Genomic DNA, 21,079 nt, shown 5'->3' on the forward strand with positions numbered 1-21,079 from the left:
AATAAAAAAAATATATAGCTCATAAACAATCTCCTAGGAATTTCAAGTCAGATACCCCGGGGCCTTAAACCCCTGGTACAGAGTCCTTCTGGGTTTCAGGAACATTTTTGAGTGAGCTGAGTGGGGGGCCCTTTGCAGCATGCCCATAAAGCCAGCCCTGAATCTCTGCCACACACAATGGTGACAAAGCGTAAGAGAGTTAAAATACCAAGAGTGCACTGCCTGTCATCTAACAGGCTCTTGGTGCAAAGTAGTTGCTGAGATGGTCTTCACCTGCTCTTCTCCCAGTGCCCCATTCTCCAAATAGGGCATCGTTTTACGGTGCAAATCCAAGCATGTGATTCACCTTAAAATGTTTAAGTTCTTTCTCTTTGTTCTGGAAATCAAGTACAAACTTCCTGTGGTGGGTGAATCTCTGACACAATCATCTAAGGCCTGCCTGACCCCTCTCCCGAAGCCCCTTTTCTCCTCTGTCACTGTCTTCAGGCTCACTGCCATTTGCTTTCATTAGGCTTCCTCTCACCTTATGTCCTTAGCCATATTTAGAGAAAAGAGGAGTTCCAGACAGAGGGAACAATCTGTGCGAAGCCTTACTCATTTGTAAGTTTGAAAATTCACTTCCTTGGGAGGGTTTTCTTTCAGATTTTTGACCAGCCAAAACAACCCCTGTCTGTGATATGCTTTCTTTATTTTTTTTTTTTGATGTTTTATTTATTTATTTGGGAGGAGGGGAGGAGAGAGCAAGCACCCATGAGCAGGGTAGGGACAGAGAGAGAGGGAGAGAGAGAGAATCCCAAGCAGGCTCTGCGCTGTGGAGCCCTATGTGGGACTCGAACCTATCAACCCTGAGACCGTGGCCTGAGTGGAAATCAAGTATCAGACGCTGAACTAATGGAACCACTTAGGCTCCCCCTGTGATGTGCTTTCATAATATCCTGTGTTTGATTTTCTTTTTGTTTTTAATCTTCTGAGACAGATTTGTTTCCTTCAAAAATGACCCAACAAGGGCTCAGGCTTAAAAAGAAAACCCACACCTAAACAGAAAATGGAACTTTCTTTCTCTGGCCAGAACAAAATGTGAGAAAGCATGAACTCAGTTCCACCTCCCCACCAGCTCCAAATTTCCTACATTTGGGGAAATCGCAGGGGTCAGCACATCAGGAGTGCAGCGTATGACTTGCCTTGGGAAAATCACCTTCATGATCACCGGCATCTCCCCTCCCAGGTAAGTATATCCTGTGTGTGTGTGTGTGTGTGTGTATGTGTGTGTGTGTGTGTGCGCGCGCGTGCGCGCATGCGCACACATGCTGTTTTTAAACAGAACTTATAATATTTATAAATATAATCAGCTCCTTAAAGATTATTGATTTAATGTGTGTCTAATTAAACTGTTAGCATCATGCAGGCAGTCTCTGGTATCTCTTGTTTGCATCTCCACTCTGGTGCCTAGTTGAGAGCCAGACACATACAAGGTAGATTCTTAGGGACTATTAATTAAATTACTTATATCCAGTGTCTAACCAAGATGGATATGCTCATGACCAATCACTTGAGATTACTGTCTGGTAAAGGATGCCCTTTAATATAGGCAAATCCTGGTTAGGTGTTAGAACAAGACTAGTTGCAGGTTTCTTTCACTTCTTGCTCTCCTGGACCTTCTAATTTCACCTCTTTGGGTTTGAAAACCTTTTCTTCCCATTCCCCAGTGTCCTGTGCCCCAGTTCCCTGTATTACCACTCTTCAGCACAGGGCACGTGCATATCTTTCTTCACTGTCTTTGCTTCTAGATTCCTTCCCCTGCCATTTGTGCAGTCACTGAATCTCATTTATTCAATTCATAGTACCTCTACAGCATCATTTTACAGAATTTTCCTATAAACTGCTATTATTTAAAGGTGGAAGGAAGGAGTACATCCAGTGACGCAGCTTGCAAAATAAGCTTTGCAGAAAAAAAAAAAAAAGGTCTCTTAGGGGTGTGTGGGTGGCTCAGTGTGCTGACTGCCTAGTCCTTAATTTTGCTCAGGTCATGATCCCAGGGTCATGGAATCAAGCCCTGTGTCGGGCTCCACACTGAGCATTGAGCCTGCTAGGGACTCTCTCTCTCTCTCTCTCTCTCCCTCTGCCCTTTTCTCCTGCTTGCTCTCTCCCTCACTCTAAAAAAGAAAATGGCCTTTTGAAGTAAAAAATATATTGGCTTATTTAAATAACCTCACTATATAAGCAGCACTGAGCTTCCTGTAAATTTCAGCTGCCTATAGTACACAGTTTGCTAATTACAAAATGGGTGTGGAAAAGAGAGACCTAGGTACATAGCCACTGAGTTTCCAGAGCATTCTGAGATGATCTCTCATATATTTGTCATTGTCTACAGCCTAATAAGATTATGCTTCCTTTTCACCTTTCATTTTATCATTGTTCATAATAAAGGGATGCATTAATTTAATCCATAAATACAGATATGATGGTTTTATCCTGTGGCTGTGAATGGCGCTTTAAAATAAAGAATCAAAATGATAAACCAGTGTAGTAATTTACCATAATTACAGCAATGAAATATTACTTTGGGTTAGTCATGGCAGTAATACACAGCTCAGGAACTTCTAGCAAAATCCGCTAACTGGAAGAGAGCAAAGGGAGGAAGAAATGAGACGTGAGGTCGTGTGAGGTTTCTAGCTACTAATCCAGACAGTTGAGAAAGTAAATGCAAGATGGAAGGCTCAGGGAAAGATCTGCCCTGGGAGGAGGTGCCCTTGTTTTCTCCGGAAAAGCCGCCAAGTTTAGGAGACTTGCCACAGTTTAATTAAAGTCTGCAGCTGGTGTGAAAGCAAAGGAGAAAAAGAAATTAGGGCAGCACAAAAACTAATGAAAGTCTAGAATCTCATTTTAAACTTTTCTCTCTATTATGAAAGAAATACGACTTGTCACATGTGCCCCATTCACTGTGACGAAGCCCTCAGGGAAGGAACATTCTGGACTATGAAGAGAAAAGACCTGTAGTTAGGTCTCTTACGACTTGAGTGCCACTGCTTTTTTCAGGAAAAACTCATCAAAAATCTTTGTTTGTTTTTTGAAAACCAGATTGGTTAGAGAGAGCAGCATAAATTGAACAGCTTCATGTTTATAGGAAAGTCCATTGAAACTTTAAACCAGCCTTGGCAATCAGAGTGGGATTCACATTCAGGCTGTATGGCTGTATTCATCAAGGTCTCCAGAGAACCCAAACCAAGAGGACAGTGTATATTTTAGGGACTGATAAGTCCAAAATTAATGGAGTAAGCCAGCAGGCTAGAAACTCAGTCAGGGTTTGTATGTTAGTCTTGAGCCTGAATTTCTTTGCTTTCAGGAAAACTCAGTATTTCTTCTTAAAGCCTTCAACTGATTGGATGAGGCCCACTTATATTATGGAAAGTAATCTGCATTACTGAAAGTATACTGATTTAGATGTTAATTACATCTAAAAAAAATACCTAGACAGCAACATCTAGTCTAATGTATTTTTTTAATGTTTATTTTTGAAAGAGGAAGAGAAAAAGAGTAAGCAGGGTAGAGGCAGAAAGAGAGGGAGTCACAGAGTCTAAAGCATGCTCCAGGCTCTGAGCCATCAGCAGAGAGCACAGTGTGGGGCTCAAACTCACAAACCATGAGATCATGACTGAGACAAAGTCAGATGTTTAACCAACTGAGCCACCAAGGTACCCCTCTAGTCTGATATTTGGTGAAGCAAATGGACACCATGACCTTGCCAAGATAATGGCTGAAATTGTCAAACCAACTAATATTAAAAGTATTATATTAGTTAATGTTTACAGAACACTTTATTTTTGTCAGGTACAATGAACTCATCTAATTTCTACAACAGTCATATGATATAGATAATACTGTTATGCTCAATTTTGGGGTGAGAAAACGAAGATAGAGGAAAGGTAAATAACTTTCCAAGTTCACAGAGTATAAGAAGACGAAGCTAGAATTTGAACCCATATAGTCTAACTCCAGAATTTGGGTTCTTAAATACCAATATATGATGAATTTGGGCAAGTTAATTCATTTCCCTGAGCTTTTACTGTTTTATGGGAAAACATACATAACAGCAAATAATGTGTGGTTTGAGGGAACAATTAAATTAGAACCGCATACAAAGATCCTAGTAGACTACCTAATAGATAGCAGGTGCTCAATAAAATGTAGCTTTTGGGGCACATGGGTGGCTCAGTAACTCTTGACTTCAGCTCAGTTCATGATCTCATGGTTCCTGAGTTTGAGCCCAACATTGTACTTATGCTGACAGTGCAGAGCCTGCTTAGGGTTCTCTCTCTCTCCCTCTCTCTCTCTGCCTTTCTCCCACTGGTATACACATGCACTCTCTCTCTCTCACTCTCAAAATAAATAAATAAAAACTTAATAATAAAAAAATTAATAAAACCTAGTTTTCTTCCCCTGACCTTAACATTGCTTAAGTTTTAATCATCAGGTCTTATTTTTAGAGATCCCTTCACTCTAGAAAAGCTCACTAAAGCATTGAGGTCTGACTTTTATTAAATAGAATTATTTTTATAATTTTTTTCATAATAATTATCTCTCCTGATAATTTCTAAGATTCATTTAGGCTAGAATTTGTGTTATTCTATGCTGTTCATCAGCACTAAACTCAATCCTTGGCATGAGTAAAATCTTCAATGCATGAAATAAATCAGTAAATAGATTGAGAAATTATTGCCTTTTCTTGTCCACTGAGGTAAGAAACTGAAACTCAGAATGATCAAATGACATGCTCAAGTGGATGCAATCTAAAGATGGGGCATCCTGGTCTCCAGAATTCCATCATTTTATTTATTTATTTGTTTCCTTTCAGAAAATAGTGTGGGATGTAAGCAGAGGCTTAGGCAGCTTTAAGGTTCATCATCTCCCTGCCCAGTTGTAGTGGGAGAATGTTTAAATAAAAGTCAAGTGTTGAGTGATAGTGACCTTCCTGCCTGGGTCCCCTAGATGGATCCTGACGAGGAACTGAGAGTTGTTGACTCCAAAAGACTTCATTTGGAGTGGACTTCTGATCAGGCGGATAAATAGTTTTGGAGTTCAGTAATGAAAGGGTCAGTGATTCACGCAAAGCACTAATGTATCTACATTTAGATACATGTCACTCATACTTCAAAAAGAAAAGTGAAAAACAACTCACACCTTCATTCAACTTCCACTTCACTTGCCCTTTTACTTTTTCTGGAAACTGATGAGAAATACCTCTATAATTTAAATCTGATGACAAAGTATAAAGTCATTATCTACTTTTATTGAATTGTCTTCTGTTTTATGGACCATTTGAGGGAATGACACATCACTACGGAAACATGTGTGCTCATCCCATCCAGCCAGGCCTCTTCCTGCCTGAGATGTGCCGTTAGTGCTGTAGGAAGTTGATCTCAGACTTGGAGACAGAACACAATGGACTCAGCCACTCACATACCAAGTAAGCTCAAGCAAGTGCCTGAATCTCTCTCTGTCTCATTTTCCTCACAGATGGTATGTGGGTAACAGTTCTACCCTGACTCTATGGAGAAGTAAGATTTCAATAGGGTGATTTACGTGAGAGTCATTTGAATAAGACAACAAATAAAACATATAAATGAAAAATAAACTGTATAAACTATTATTATGATTATTACTATGGATTTCTTTTTAAAGAAAAATACATTCTACTTGGTATTTAGTTTCCTTCACACTATAAGTCAAAGTCTAGATTTCAAGTCCAAGTAAATAGATAAGCAACTCACAGTCTTCCAGGCAATAGCATCTCCTGGCCATTCTAACCTCTTTCTGAAAACCAAAGTTCCAGTCAGTTACTGTTTACCTCCTGGTCTCCTAAAGATTCTTAGTTACTATTACCTTCCTTCCCATTTACACAGCCAACACCTCAGTTTAAAACTTCATTGATTTCTAAGATGTCTTTATGTTTCTTCTTTCTCCTAAACTGACTTTCATAATGGCTTTCCACTGCCTAGAGAAAATTCCAAATCCTTCAGATCTCTACAACTTGGAACTATCAAGACATTACTGCTTTATATTTCCAGTTTCCATAAAGAAACCCTCTGCTCTGAAAATTTGATTGTCTTACTCTTCCCTCAAATCTTCAACGTGGTTTATTAGAGTACTTCACAAATTCCTCCCTTTCTCACCTTATAAACCATCACATTGGAGTTTTATTCATTTTATGGAAACTCCACGGTTATTTCTCTCCCTCTCCTAAAAACTTCTGAGACCACATTGTCCTTAGACCACTATCCTTAAGGTTGATTTTTAAGGTCCTTCAAAATGAACTTAGCTTATACACTCTACCCCAATACTTTTTCCCCAAACAAGCTATTCATATCAAACTTGAACACCCCCTTGCTTCCTGATCATTCTTTTCCTGGCTCAATTTCTCTGCCTGCCCCTCTCTGTTTATCTAAATCCCAGCAGTATTTATGAAAACAGCTCATGTAAAATCTCTCCACAAAGCTTTCTCTGTTGCTGCGTATTTTCCTTCACTGACCTCCAAGAATATGGAGGAGGTAGTATGATGTAGGAGAGGCAATCAGGTGTTCTAGAAATAGAATTTCACTTGGAGCCACACAGACCTGGGTTTACAATCCCAGTTTGGCATTTAATATCAGTGAGTCCTTGGGAAAATCACATAACTCCTTGTCTTCCTTATCTGTAAAATAGGAATATTAATTATAACCTTACATAGATTATAGTGACTGAATGAGGTAATTTATATAAAACATCTGCTACCTAATAGTCATTCAATAAGTGGTAGCTACTATCATTATGAGTACTGCCTCTATTGCTCATTTGGCATCTACCATATGCCACCTTGCATTATTATTGAACTACTTTATGGGTTTATATCTGTCTCCTATAAAAGTGGCTTTCATGGACGTGCTGTGTAGTACACTTATTTTGAAAGTCCTAGAGTGGTAAGCACAGTGATGGTGTCTTGCTATTTGTTAAAAATCTAAGAAGTTCATTCCTTGAAAAATTCATTTCAATAGTACGCCTTGTTACTTTAAGTACATACGGTTAACTGTGTATTACTAATACTAATAAAGCGTTGCTAAGTAGAAATCTTTCTGGATTAGTTTGCCGTGTTCTTTGAAAATCACTGTACAGTTCTATCCTGTTGACTTGATGCCATTATTTGAAACTTAGGAAGAGGCTGAGACCATCTCCTGGGATGACAATAGATTTTGGGTCTCCTCACCACACTAAACTGAAACAGAATATTTCATAATTTATGTACATAATGAACATATTGAGTGATTTGTAATCACCCTGAAGGATAAGTGTCTTTGACATAGGGTAAGCTGAGCAGCTTTGAGCCATGTTTCTTACCTCTCTGAACCTGAAATTTGTTTTTTGAATACAAATTTTCATTGTTCTACATAGAGCTTGTGAAAAAAAAAAGAACAAACCTCTTAACTCATTGTCTGGTATGTAGTAGTTACCAGCTGTAACCATAAATAATTATTATATTTATCATTATAAATATATTTGTCAGTTGAATAGCTATAGGCATTATTATCCTTGTTAGATTACTAGAAATGTAGAGTCTCAGGCTCTAGGATTTAACAACTGAATCCAAATCTGCATTTTGACCCAGACACCTAGATTATTGGAAGGTACATTAAAGCTTGGGAAGCAGTGTTCTAGATCATATTCTGAATCAGTAGGACTAGGAAGGGACCCAGGACACTGCATTTCTGACAAGTTTCCAGATAGTACTTGTGCTGCTAACCTAACCCACAGTTAGCACTAGGAGTAGCCAGTTTAGATCACTGGTCCCAAACTTGGCTGTAGATCGGACTCACCTTGGCCAGGGGTTTCAGAATACATGGGTGACTACTTTCTACTCTCAGATGTTTCATTGAAATAGGCTGCAGCCTCAGCTTCAGAACTTCTAAAATTAAATAGTTTATTCTTATATGTGGAAAAGTTTGAGAACCGCTGCCATGGATTAACTTTAGAATTTTTTTTTCCGACATTAAAATTAGCATTTCAATCAAGACATTACAGGATCACAATTTTTTAAAATATTCATCATTGAGATTTTACTAGAGCTATAATGACAGATAAAAATGTAAACACACACACACACACACATTTATACACACACAGAGTTACAGATCAATTTAAATCCTTTTAACTCCTGACTTGGTCTTGCATAACAATAACAAAACAAAGTTGAAAGGCTGTGAAATATATAGTTCCAAGTTAGAGTTAAGGCAAAGACTGAAGCTGAAATAGTTTGAAAGGAAGCTTCACTGAGTACTTGAAGCATTAGGGAGTCTGCACGCCATGGTTCTGCATTGCCAGATTTTCACTTGTCAATACATCAGAATTAAGGTCGAGCGAGATAAACTGTTAGCAATGTCAAATGTGATTGTTGCAATATGTTCTAAATCATGGCTGCCAGGGGTAGATCTTGCTGACTTTTGCATCTTCCTCCCCAAATCTCAACAGAATGATAGATGGATGTATTCTTTTCAAAGTGTAAACAAGAAATATACTTAGAAACAAATGATACTTTAGTGAGTGGGCTCGTGTGAAAATATTCCACCTGCTGGTAAGACTTGAGAAATATCTCATTGGGAGTTCCATCATTAAAAATGATTGTAGGATGTCATCAGAGTGGGAATTTTTTCCAGTTTTAGGCAGAAGCAATATTTTTCTCAATAAAAAGTATTAAATGGTTCATTTCTCTAAAAAATTCATATTTGACAATACTCCAGATATGCCCTTAATGTGAAAGAAATCCTGAACCTAAAATCAGTCTCACGGTTGTGTTTATTCACACCAACTAAAAATACACCAGAAGGAAACTTTGAACATGCCTTGTACGATTTCATTTTATAAAAATTAGACTCAGTTCAGCCGGGGGTGGGGGTGGGAGGAAGACACAATAAGTTCTAACCCATTTATTCAAAAACATTTCTGAATGGCTACTATGTGCTAGACATTTTTAAAAGATCTTAAAATAACTCTCTCTTCTACAATTTAATCTTCAATTCCTTCACACAAAATAATTTTGTTGAGGGAAACAGGTGACCATGAGTAATGATGAATAGTTGTTGAGAACTAACATGTGGTGGGTGTTGTGCTTGGCACTTTATGTATAACCTTGTCTCCTCGGTGGTCATGGAAACCCAGTGTGGGATGAACTGGTATTATCCAAGTTTTAGGATGTGGCAACTGAGACCCAAGGATATTATCTAACTAGAGAAACAGTAAGCAATGGGACCAGCATTTGAAATTTGGATATCCGAATCCATACCCCACTTTTTTGTCATGATGGAGGAAGCAAGTGTACCTGAAATGTGTGGGGCGTGTTGGGTGAACTGAAGAACTTCTCATCGAAGACACACTAGGCCTATTTTAAGAGAAAATTGATTATTTTTTTTAAATATTTTTATTTATTTCTAGGAGAGAGAGAGAGAGAGAGACAGCGTGAGCAGGGAAGGGTCAGAGAGAGAGGGAGATACAGACTCTGAAATAGGCTCCAGGCTCTGAGCTGGCAGTCAGCACAGAGCCCGACGGGGGCTCGAACCCGCGAACCGCGAGATCATGACCTAAGCGAAAGTCGGACGCTTAACCGACTAAGCCACCCAGGCGCCCCAATTGATTATTTTTTTAATGCATTCATTTATTTTATTTTGAGAGAGAGAGAGTGGTGGAGGGGCAAAGCAAGAAGGGAAGAGAAGATCTGAAGTGGGCTCCCTGCTATCAGCATGGAGACCAACTCGGGCTCAATCTCACAAACTGTGAGGTCATGATCTGAGCCAAAATCAAGAATCAGACACTCAAACGGTTGAACCACCCAGGTGCCTCGAGAAAAGTGATTCTTCACATGAAGAATTGTCTCTATTCAGTCCAGGAAGTTTCCATGGACAAAAGAACTCCATCACATCAGTGCCCTGCGGCCAAAGCGCATCCTGAACACACTGGGAGTTGAATGAGTCTTATTTATAACTCGCTGCAACAAGGGAGGTCATATGCCATGGGGACTAGGAAATGTATCAGTAAGACAGTGCTAAAAAGAACTTTCTAAAGGATTTGGGCTTTGGTTGGGTGATTTTTTTTTTTAAAGTTTCAGGAAGCAAGGATTTGCTCTGAATAGGACGTTTTTAGGAAGTGGAGACAATTCCTCGATCTGGTATCTCAGTTGAATTTTGGAAGGAAGCAACCCAGGGCAAGGACAAAGCTGTAGTCAGTACAGAAGCAACTGTCACTCACACAGGCTGGGAGGGGGACGTTTGGAATTTAGTGGGTTGCACTTGACCTTGTCTGTGCTTATGCAAGGTTATGAAGTGGCCCTGTATCATCTCACTTTATCTTGGTGTCACAGTGGCTTTGTCTTGTGTTGGTATTTTGGAAGAGTGTTTATGTCCAGAACAGTAATGGCCTTGCTGTGAGCACCAGACTAGTTTCTAAAAACACAGAGGCTCAGCTGTGTAAGAGCAGTTCCTGGAGGTCAGGCCAGGTTTTGTTGTTGTGGTTTTTAATAGTCTATTGAGAACGGCTAGATTCCCAGTCCTGATCTCTGGAACATTTGGGAAAGAGATCTGAAATAGAACACATTGCATGCCTAATTGTGTGCCTGAGGGTGAAGGTAAAATCATCAGAGGGTGTGTGTGTGTGTGTGTGTGTGTGTGTAACACATTTGTGTGTATGACTGACACAGAGAACGAGGGAGAGCCAGATAAATACATTTATAGAAAGAGAGAGAGAAGGGGCGCCTGGGTGGCTTAGTTGGTTAAGTGTCCAACTTCAGCTCAGGTCATGATCACATGGTTTTGGGTTTAAGCCCCATATCGGGTTCTGTGTTGGCAGCACAGAGCCTGGAGCCTCCTTCAGATTCTGTGTCTCCCTCTCTCTCTGCCCCTCCCCCAGTCATGTTCTGTCTCTCTCTGTCTCAAAAATAAATTTTAAAAAAAATTTTTAAAAAAGAAAGATGATAGATAGATAAGGTTAATCTCCAAAGATGGGGACAGAAGACCTATTGTTTCTAGAAAGACTGAGAGTTCTGAGTTACAGTGGCTCAGGAATGTTTCTTAGGTCAAATGGGCAAGGTGAAACCTTAAAGTAGGAAGGAATTTTTGGAAAAATAATAGATTTACCACTTGAATTCTTTTTTCATGTGTTTGATTCTTCAAAGAGCACTGCATTCATCCTCACAGCAAGGGACTGATTTGTTCCTTTCTCTCCCCAACCATTCATCAAGAAGTCAACAAGTTCTATAGAACTGACCTCACATTATAACTCTTAAGGATTTAATTACAAAGCAATTTAAACAGGCAGAAATACACAGGAATAGTGTGACTAACACAAATGTCTTTTTTTTTTTCCAGTCCCCCATGTAAATGTCTTAACCTTCAGGACATGAAGGTATCTACTGTTTTTCCCTCTTTTTGTTAAAAAAAAGTGTTTTTTCCACAAAAATTATTTATGAAAGTAGAGCATGCAAATTAAGAATCAATCAGTACTAAAAAAGGAAAAAGAAAGAAGAAAGAAAGAAAGAAAGAAAGAAAGAAAGAAAGAAAGAAATCTATCAGTACTATACAGCTTCCATAAAACACTTTCTCTTTGCCTTTCCCAACTCCACTTTATCCCTGAATACCTTGGTCCTCAGAGTCGGTTACTATCAGTAATATAGGTACATGTATCTCTATCAATTTGGTTTGACTTCCATCTTCCTAAGTAATCTGATACTATTAGCAGTTGCTGTTTTTTGCTGTTAAGCATCATGACTTTATTTTATAATGTGAGAAATGAGGATTTAGCTTTTAGCTCTAGCTGAAACCCCTCCAAACCCACTTCTCGTCCTGCCCGTAGCAATATATAATTGTAATCCACTTTTGGCTAAACACATATTACTTGTTACATTATATGACTACATAGGTATTATTTAATAGTAGGATACTATGACTACCTTTTATTTTCTTTCTGGTACCACTTTTTACATTGGAGTTAATGATTACCTTTATATACAAATGTGATTAATTTTCAATATATAGTCATTTCCCCCAACGCTACAAAAGAAGTGGACGACTCTTTAGAGTATGTTCTTCACAGCAAATGATCTAACATTTATGTAGTTTTTTTCCTTTGAAACAGTTCTCCACCCTGAGCCCTCCATCCTCCACTCCCACTCTATCCTAAACTAGAGTGTTGTGTTATAAACTCCGAATCTAGCCTCTTGAGACTTTTTTTTTTCCACTCCTTTCGTGGTCGATCTGATGTTTCCTGGATGAAGTGGTCTGTTTTGTCTTTCTTGGTTTACTCTATCATTTTGAAGAGGTAAAATTTCAAGTGGTTTCCTCAGACTGATACACAAGAGGGAATCTTGAGGCCTTGCATTTCTTAAAATGTATTCTTGAAATCTCCTCTCCTGGTCTGCTTGTTTCATACACGTATAGCTTATTTTTATTTATTTTATTATATTTTAATGAGGTTTCATGAGGGTACAAAGATTAATTCATATGTGACATTGACAATGTACAATTGAAGTCCTTAAACTTTTCTTCTAAATTTTCAAATTTGGGGCGCCTGGGTGGCTCAGTCAGGTAAGCGTTCAATTTTGGTTCAGGTCATGATCTCACAGTTTGTGGGTTTGAGCCCCATGTCAGGCTCTGAGCTGTCAGCACAGAGCCTACTTCAGATTCTGTGTCTCCCTGTCTCTCTGCCCTTTCCCCTCTCACTCTCTGTCTCTCTGTCTCTATCTCTCAAATATAAACATTAAAAATTTTAAAAACAAATAAATTGTCAGATTTTACATAATTAGCAAGCCACATGTGCACTGTTCTCATAGGAGATGTTAATTATATCCTACGTAACAGGATACATTTTAAGGCAGTAGGAAGAATGTTCTAGCCACTACCAATAAAATTAAAGTGATCACAGTACATACAATTTCACTATTAGTAAACCAGATTTTTTCCCTTTCTAAGATTTTCCCATAACGGTCTAGTCAATGCGTCAAATCCTTTGTGGAATGTATAGTAGGGTGTATAGAAATGAATGAATAAATGAACAATAAATGAATGCCTGTTGCTTATTAACATAGTAGGGCAACAAGAAAAAAAATTCCCGTCAAATAGAGTGTGGTCTTTAGACATCTGCTTGAGCCACAAAATGTTTTGATGTTAAGGATTTTGTGGAGGCTGTATCACCAGAATGTCAGCTTAGCTTTGAAAGCTGACCAGTATAAATGATCCACTGATGTTTTTCACATTGAATACAATGAAATTATCATACGATTATTTACAAGTGTGCGATGAGGTTTCAGATGTCTGGGCACTGCCATGTTTTGACAGTGATGTACAGGAAAGGGAGGAATGGCATGAAAACCCCCCATCCCCTCAGCACACATCCATCTTGCTGTAATCTGCTGCAGTACCTCGGGACTCCATCGGTATTGATGGCCCTCTTTATACAAGGGAATTCTGAAAGCTGTCTCATTAATGCACTGAATGGATAGTGGTGTTTAGCCAATGCCATTTCCAGGTCTCCCTCATCGAAGTGGAAAGATCCATCATGGAAATCCATTTCCCTCCCAGACATTTCTCACTGCAGATGTTTCTCCTAGAAACCAAAGCTGCCCTTCCACATCCCTTTACCATTGCTCTTTCCCTCTCTCACAGAGGAGGAGGTATGCCTTCCTCTCCGCCCCCCCCCTCCCCTCTGAAGTAACACCCTCTGGGTTCATCTTTAGAGTATGTGATGTGGTTGACAATCATTGATGCCTTGCTAGGCATTGGCTCACTAGCTAAGCAATGTAAGGCATGAGCTTTCCTGACAGATTGGAAGGTGTTTTGTGACCAGGGGAAAATCAAATCAAATGCTTGTCATAGGAAATTCCATACTAGGTGGGAAAGCAGAAAGGGCATGGGAGAAAAAGAAGAGCTGGGGGAAGGAGAAAATTCAGGCTAATAAATGAAATGCAAACATGTGAAAGACGGCATCAGTTGATGAAATAGTAGAAACACTGGTCAAAACTCCTAAAGGATTTCTCTGCTTTTTGGCAAACCGATTTTCAAGAGTGCTATGCAGATTTAGAAAATACAAACTGGGAAAATGGTTGACAAAGCTGTGAGATCACCAATCAAAGGAAGTTGATGTAGCCATTTAAAATGTTGGCTATAAAAAAACTGTGATAGTATGAAAACTGCTTATTAGTACATGATGAGCAGGAGAGAGATGCAAACTTCAAAAAGCAGAATGATCACAGCTAGGTCAGACTTGTACCTAGAGGGAAGGATGACTATCTACCAGTATATTAAATCTCGAGGCACCTGGGTGGCTCAGTCAGTTAAGTGTCTGAGTTCAGCTCATGTCATGATCTCACAATTTGTGGGTTTGAGCCCTGTGACAGACTCTGTGCTGACAGCTTGGAGCCTGGAGCCTGCTTCAGATTCTGTGTGTCCTTGCTCTCTGCCCCTCCTGCATTCGTGTTCTCTCTCTCTCTCTCTCAAAAAGAAATAAATATAAAAAATCAAAGATAGATAATCTAGTGTAGCTAAGGGGTAGAACTTCATGTATATTTCCTTTTTACAATCTTCTGTATCATCACATTTTCTTTTTTTAATTAAAAATTTTAAGAGATAGAACACATTTGTGCAGGGAAGAGGGGCAGAGGGAGAAGGAGAGAATCTTAAGCAGGCTCCATGTTCAGTGGGAAGCCTGACATGGGGCTTGATCCCATGGCTCTGGGATCATGACCTGAGCTGAAATCAAGAGTCAGACGCTCAACCAACTAAGCCACCCAGGACCCCCTACATTTTCTTTAAAGTACAAGCTACCTCCTAAAACAAAACAAAGTAAAACCTCCAAACCAAAAACCATGTTTATTTTTCAGAAGGAAGAAGTCTAAGGGGCACTGACAGTGTACAGCCTGCTTGGGATTCTCTCTCTCTCTTTTTTCTCTCTCTCTATGTCCCTCCCATGCACTCTCTCAAAATAAATAAACTTAAAAAAAAAAAAAAGACGATGAAGAAGGAAGAAGTCTAAGCAAGTTTCAGGTCCCTGAGGAAAGACAATGGAGTGTATTAGCCATCCAGGGCCTTCAGTATAAAAGAAATGGAACCAGAGAAAGAGCTAAGATAAAAGAGAAAAAAAAAAAAAACCAAAAAACACTGTAGAAGTTTATAGGAATAAAGTCAGAAAAGCTAATGAAGGAAGACACAGTTTTTAAAACTATTTTAAAAATTGAAGAGAAAAACCTTTTTAAATGTCATGAATATATAGTCATTTTAAAAGATCATTTTCCCTGAATTATTGCTTGTTTTTTAAAAGGTCATAATTATTCCAGGAACGTAGAAGATCCATGAAACATAGAAAGAAGGGTCTAGGAACCAATTTAGACTCGGAAAGTGTATGGGTAATATATTTGTTTCTTAAGTAAGAATTAATTAAACTATGATACATGAACCTGTTAGTAGTATGCACCCATAAAAATGATAAATATGAAAATTATAGAAGCATGAAAAATGCCTACAAAAGATGTAAATATAAAAATGCCACACAACTTTATGTAAACACTGATTACAACGATGTGAAATTTTATGTGTGTATAGAGAGATGTAAATAGTTATGCTAAGGGGGATGAATCCTTATAAATATTTTTTTTGTGCAACTGTTAAATATTTAACACAGTTTTAGTTTGTATGAAAGATTACTGATTGGGGCTAGATGCACGCAAACACTGTGGCTCAAATTAATTGCAAACTAGACCAGCAAGGAATCCAAAGACAGCGTTCTGGGATGTTTGGGATAAATTTGAAGCTGAGGTAGGGAGCAGCGGCCTCAGATGTGAGCATTTAGCCAACAACAGAGAGGTTTGCTTTGTTGGAAGGGATGGGAAAGGGAAGGGGATTTGCATAGAACAAGCAGCTTCAAATCACCCGACTATGTCTACACACCTGGCATATATCATTGGGTTGAATTCATTGGCCATAACTAGCTTCCTTGTGCCTGTGTCAAACACTTCTGAGTGTTCTTCCCATGTTTCTGAGTGCTGTCCTCTCAACTTGAGAAACAGTCACTTAAAACGTCAAGGGATCCCCATAGCCCTTAGAATGGAAATCACACTTCATAACACTAGCCTGAAGTCCCCACATTATGTGGTCCCATTGACTTTTCTGACTCATCTGATCCCCACCCGATTCCCCTCCCCCTGGCTCATGCTTATTCAAGGTTTTCACCTGCTTCAGGTCCTGGCTGTTTCTTTTGCACAAGGTTTTATTTCACCTGGCTCTTTGTGGCTAGCTCTTTATCCCTCAGCCCTCTGTTCAGGTGACATCTTGTCAAATGTCAAGGTTTTTGCCATTACCTTCTCTAAAGTGTACCTTCAGCCATATCCATCCACCCAATGTGATGTCCCCAGGGCACCACTTTGCTTACCTCTTTTAGAAGCTTAGAAACAGTGCTCATTTATGTGCTTGCTCATTTATTTATTTAAATTTAGCCTCTATTTCATGAGACCACATTCTCTCAGGGTAGGGATGTTATCTACTGTCAAGCATTTTATCTGCAGTTCCTAGCATATTCTAGCATTCGTCTTTAGCATACACTATGTGTTCAACAAATGTTTTGGAATTAATCATTTCCTGATTGATGGATAAAGTAAGTGAATGAAACATTCTTTCCTTTGTCTTCTGTCTCATCAGAGTTTGCTAAAGACTAGTATGCTGGGATGCCTGAGCAGCTCAGTTGGTTAAGGGTCCAACTCTTGGTTTTGTCTCAGGTCATGATCTCACTGTTCATGGGTTTGAGCCCCGAATCGGGCTGTGCACTGACTGTGTGGAGCCTGTTTGGGATTCTCTCTCTCTCTCTCTCTCTCTCTCTCCCCCTCTTTCTCTGCGCCTCCCCCACTTGAGCACACATTCTCTTTCTCTCTCAAGCTTAACAAATAAATAAGCTTAAAAAATGACTATTATACTTGGAGATACCACAAATTTTCTGAAACCCTAGAAATTATACCTGTTTTATTTGTAAGTTACTTCATCTGGCTTTGGATAGCTGAAGACCAGTTTAAGACGTGATGACAAGTCCGGGTCACACAGGTATGTGTTCAAAGCCTGTGCTAGCTATATGATTTTGAGTTAGTTGTAAAATGTCATCTGGGCTTATTCACCAGAACATAATGGTTAACAGTAAATATAAGACATTATAATACATTTTATTATTATATGATCACTATTATTTTTGGTATTACAGCTTCTATTTTATTTTTTTAATTTTTATTTATTTTTTTATGTTTTATTTATTTCTAGGAGAGAGAGAGAGAGAGAGACAGCGTGAGCAGGGGAGGGTCAGAGAGAGAGGGAGTCACAGACTGCAACAGGCTCCAGGCTCCGAGCTGGCAGTCAGCACAGAGCCCGATGTGGGGCTCGAACCCACGAACCACAAGATCATGACCTAAGCGAAAGTTGGACGCTTAACCGACTAAGCCACCCAGGTGCCCCTTACAGCTTCTATTTTAAAATGATTTCAGGTGGTGGTTGAAATAATTAGTTTATGTGGGGTTACTTTTATTCATATAACTACTTGGTGTGTATTACAGTCAAATTTCATTATAACAGCAGCTATCAAGTCCATTATAAAACTATCCACTTTTGGGGTGCCTGGGTGGCTCAGTCAGTTAAGTGTCTGACTCTTGATTTTGGCTGAGGTCATGATCTCACTGTGGTGAGATCAATTCCTGCATCAGGCTCCAAGCTTGGAATGGAAGCACGTGTTCCAGGAAACATGGAAAATAAGTCCAGACAACCCAATCGAAAATAAACTTGAGTGCATGTCAGAAAAAAGAAATCTCACAAACTTCATGATAGCCCAGTATCAGATTTAATTGGCACATAAGTCCTAACTGCTGTCCAGCCCATTCCCAAATAGGACATGTCAAATAGCCTCTTATTTTAGAGGGAGGGAGGGGAAACATGGAAGTGGGACCGAGACCTGATTATTTCAGTTACTCCTGCAAGAACTCAATATCATATCTTATTTGAATTTTTGGGATACCATTTATTAATGTATGGTAGGATATTACTGTATTAATAAGAAAGAATCACCTTTACCTCACCTGAGGTTATCACAAGTGAAGCAAAAACCAAGGTCCTACCTTAAACCCGTGACCTTCTAAGAGAACCACGGAAAGCACTGGTGATTTTTTTTTTTAATGTTTATTTATTTTTGAGAGAGAGAGAGCATGAGCATGGGAGGGGCAAAGAGAGGAGACACAAAATCTGAAGCAGGATCCAGGCTCTGAGCTGTTAGAACAGAGCCCGATGTGGGTTTTGAACCCAAAGACCGTGAGATCTTAACCTGAGCTGAAGTCAGATGCTCAACCAACTGAGTTACCCAGGCACCCCGAAAGCACCCATGATTGAGCCCCACTTCTGATATAGATGTTTGTGGCTTCAGTGTGATCTTCTTAAGAAGTGCTACCTTTTACAGCTTTGGGATAGGCATTTGAAGGTGACTGCAACTGGTTTCTGTGAAGGGTGTGTGGCAGCCAGGACAGGCTGGATCATGCTGTGATAACAAGCAATCCCCAAACCATAGAAGTTCTACATATAAGGATTATTTTCCAGCCACATGGCATGTCCACAGAGGGTCAGCTGGGTCCTCTGTTACAGCACTGTCACTGTCATCACATTGAAGTGCAGGCTGACAGGGAGCTGTCACGGAACAGAGAAAAGAGACAATGTGGCAGATTGTGCACTGGCTCTTACCTTTCTCAGTGTCAGTCTCCTTATATTTCATTGGCTAAGGCAAGAAGTGACACAATCAAGGCTGACTTCAGGTTGGCAGGAAAGTAAAGTCTTCCTGCAGGATGAGGAACTAGGTAATGATAAAAAGGAATACAGTCTACCAGGTAATTAGGTGGAAGTTTACATTTCTGACTCCTGAGCTTGACTTGTGAAACTACAAACATACATACATACACACACACACCCACACATACACATGCACACCTACATGCATACATGCATGCATGCATGCACACATACATAACACACAGACACACATGCACATATACACACACGCATACACACATACATACCTGCATTGTGTGTGCATTCATGTGTGTGTATGTGTATTTTTATATGAATCCAAGTCTGGAAATAATTCACTCACATTCCCATGGCCCAGAGGACCATTTTGGCACTGCATATTTCCTTCTCTTTGTATATCTATCTATTTTTAAATTTTCTACAATGAAACTTTATTGTTCTCAACAAAAAAATGATTCTGTTGTTTTGAAACAGCTGGTTAAATATTTGAACTCTAAGTCTGATCTTTAGCTGCATTATCCTGGTAACTGGAAACAGATGGGCCCTGTGGTGGTCATCGTGGCTACAACTCCCCAGGTGAATTAAATCAGCTCCTCACGTGGTCAGCCATCTTTGAGATGAAGGCCTTTCCCCGCACAGGGCAATCAGTACCTATATTAGCTTGGTTTGAACCAGGTCTCTTAACATAGTTTAAGCAAGCACTCTGGGGGACTGCCACTAATGTTTAGACAGGTTTCAATGCTCTTGTAACACGCCAGAGCAACCAAACAAGTGTAACGAGGAGGAGTAAATAGGACAACAGCAAAGTGCCCCCTGGAGAAAGATGCTCACATAAATGGAGAGTGGCCGCCACGTTACTCACTCTTCTGCAATCTTTAGATTGCAGTCTCAAGGTCCTTCCTGAACCGTAAGTGGAATGAATTTCAGAAATGCAATTTACGTTAACTACCTTTTACTTAGCTATCGATGACAAACTGGGCTCGGCAAATTTTCTCTTGTGTGATGCACTGTATGCTAATTGGCTGTGTTAAAGCTCTCTAGTAAAGAAAGTGTGTTTATGAGTGAAACTCAATCCTAACTCATTTTCATAATGATATTTTATGATGATGCAGCTGGAGAGAAAAGGTCTGTGGCAGTTAAGAGATGTATAGTAAGTGCTAGAGATGCAATATGTTTCTATCTTGCCACCTTATATTTGTGTAGCATAGGCACAGTATTGCAATAAAAAAATGAATTAAAGCTGATGAGAAACAAAATGAGGTAAAATTAGACAAAGGGAAAATAAGAGTAAAAACGTATTGGGTGCCAATATAATTGTCCACCACACTCATACCTTGAAGTTCTGTACATCTGTTATGCCAACTTTGCACTGTAGATATTTGGGCACCAATGGGAAAAGGGAATCACACCCATTTCATAACAGAGTGTACAAAATATTTACCAAAAATAGTGTTTAGGAGTCAAATATTTCTGGTAGAGAAAATACGAAGAGCAGTCTGTCATGGGTTTTCTTAGACAAAAAAATTGCGTTCAGATGGAGGTTACAAATATGAGCTTAGGGACCAAGCTGCTTGAGTTTGAATCCAAGTTCTGAAATTTACCGTCTGTGTCATTGTGGGCAAGGCTGCACCAGCTCCTTCAGGCTCTTTTCCTCATCACTAATTAGGCACAGCAGTGCTCACCACATAGGATCATTGTTAGGATTATTTTGGGTAGTCTGTGAAAGATTTCAGCATTCTGCTTGTTCATAACAGTAGCTCAAATTTAGTGACATTCTATCTTTGATGTTAAGGAAAAATGTTCACAATAATTTCCCCATTAATCAAAATAACGTGTTTCAAAATGCATCAATATAAAGTGATAGAAAACACAGAAGGATTTCAGTTCCCTACCTGCAGTTCTTCAAATGGGCGGGAGGATGGACCGTAAAACAAAGACTGGGGAAGAAGGATTTGGGTGTAAATGGGGAGTCCGTTTGGGCACAGCGCACTTGGCATTTCCCCTGCGTATGTTACACTGGATTTTGCACAAATTAGGTTTGGAAAATTCCAGGTTTGGAAGGCTTTTTCTCAACTTCATGAATTCTCAGATCTCTTGTACTCTGTTGTGTATTCTGAATTTCTGGAGGGGACTATAATATGCAGCATTTGCCAAACTTGATTGACCAAAGGATTCTTTCTTCAGTGGATAGGACATCTTGTAGAATTGATGTCCCTAAAGACACACTTAGGAAATGCTGATTGAGGAAGGTGACA

Source organism: Crocuta crocuta, unplaced genomic scaffold (assembly GCF_008692635.1).
Source record: "Crocuta crocuta isolate KB4526 unplaced genomic scaffold, BGI_CrCroc_1.0 scaffold619, whole genome shotgun sequence".
NCBI classification, from domain to species: Eukaryota; Metazoa; Chordata; class Mammalia; order Carnivora; family Hyaenidae; genus Crocuta; species Crocuta crocuta.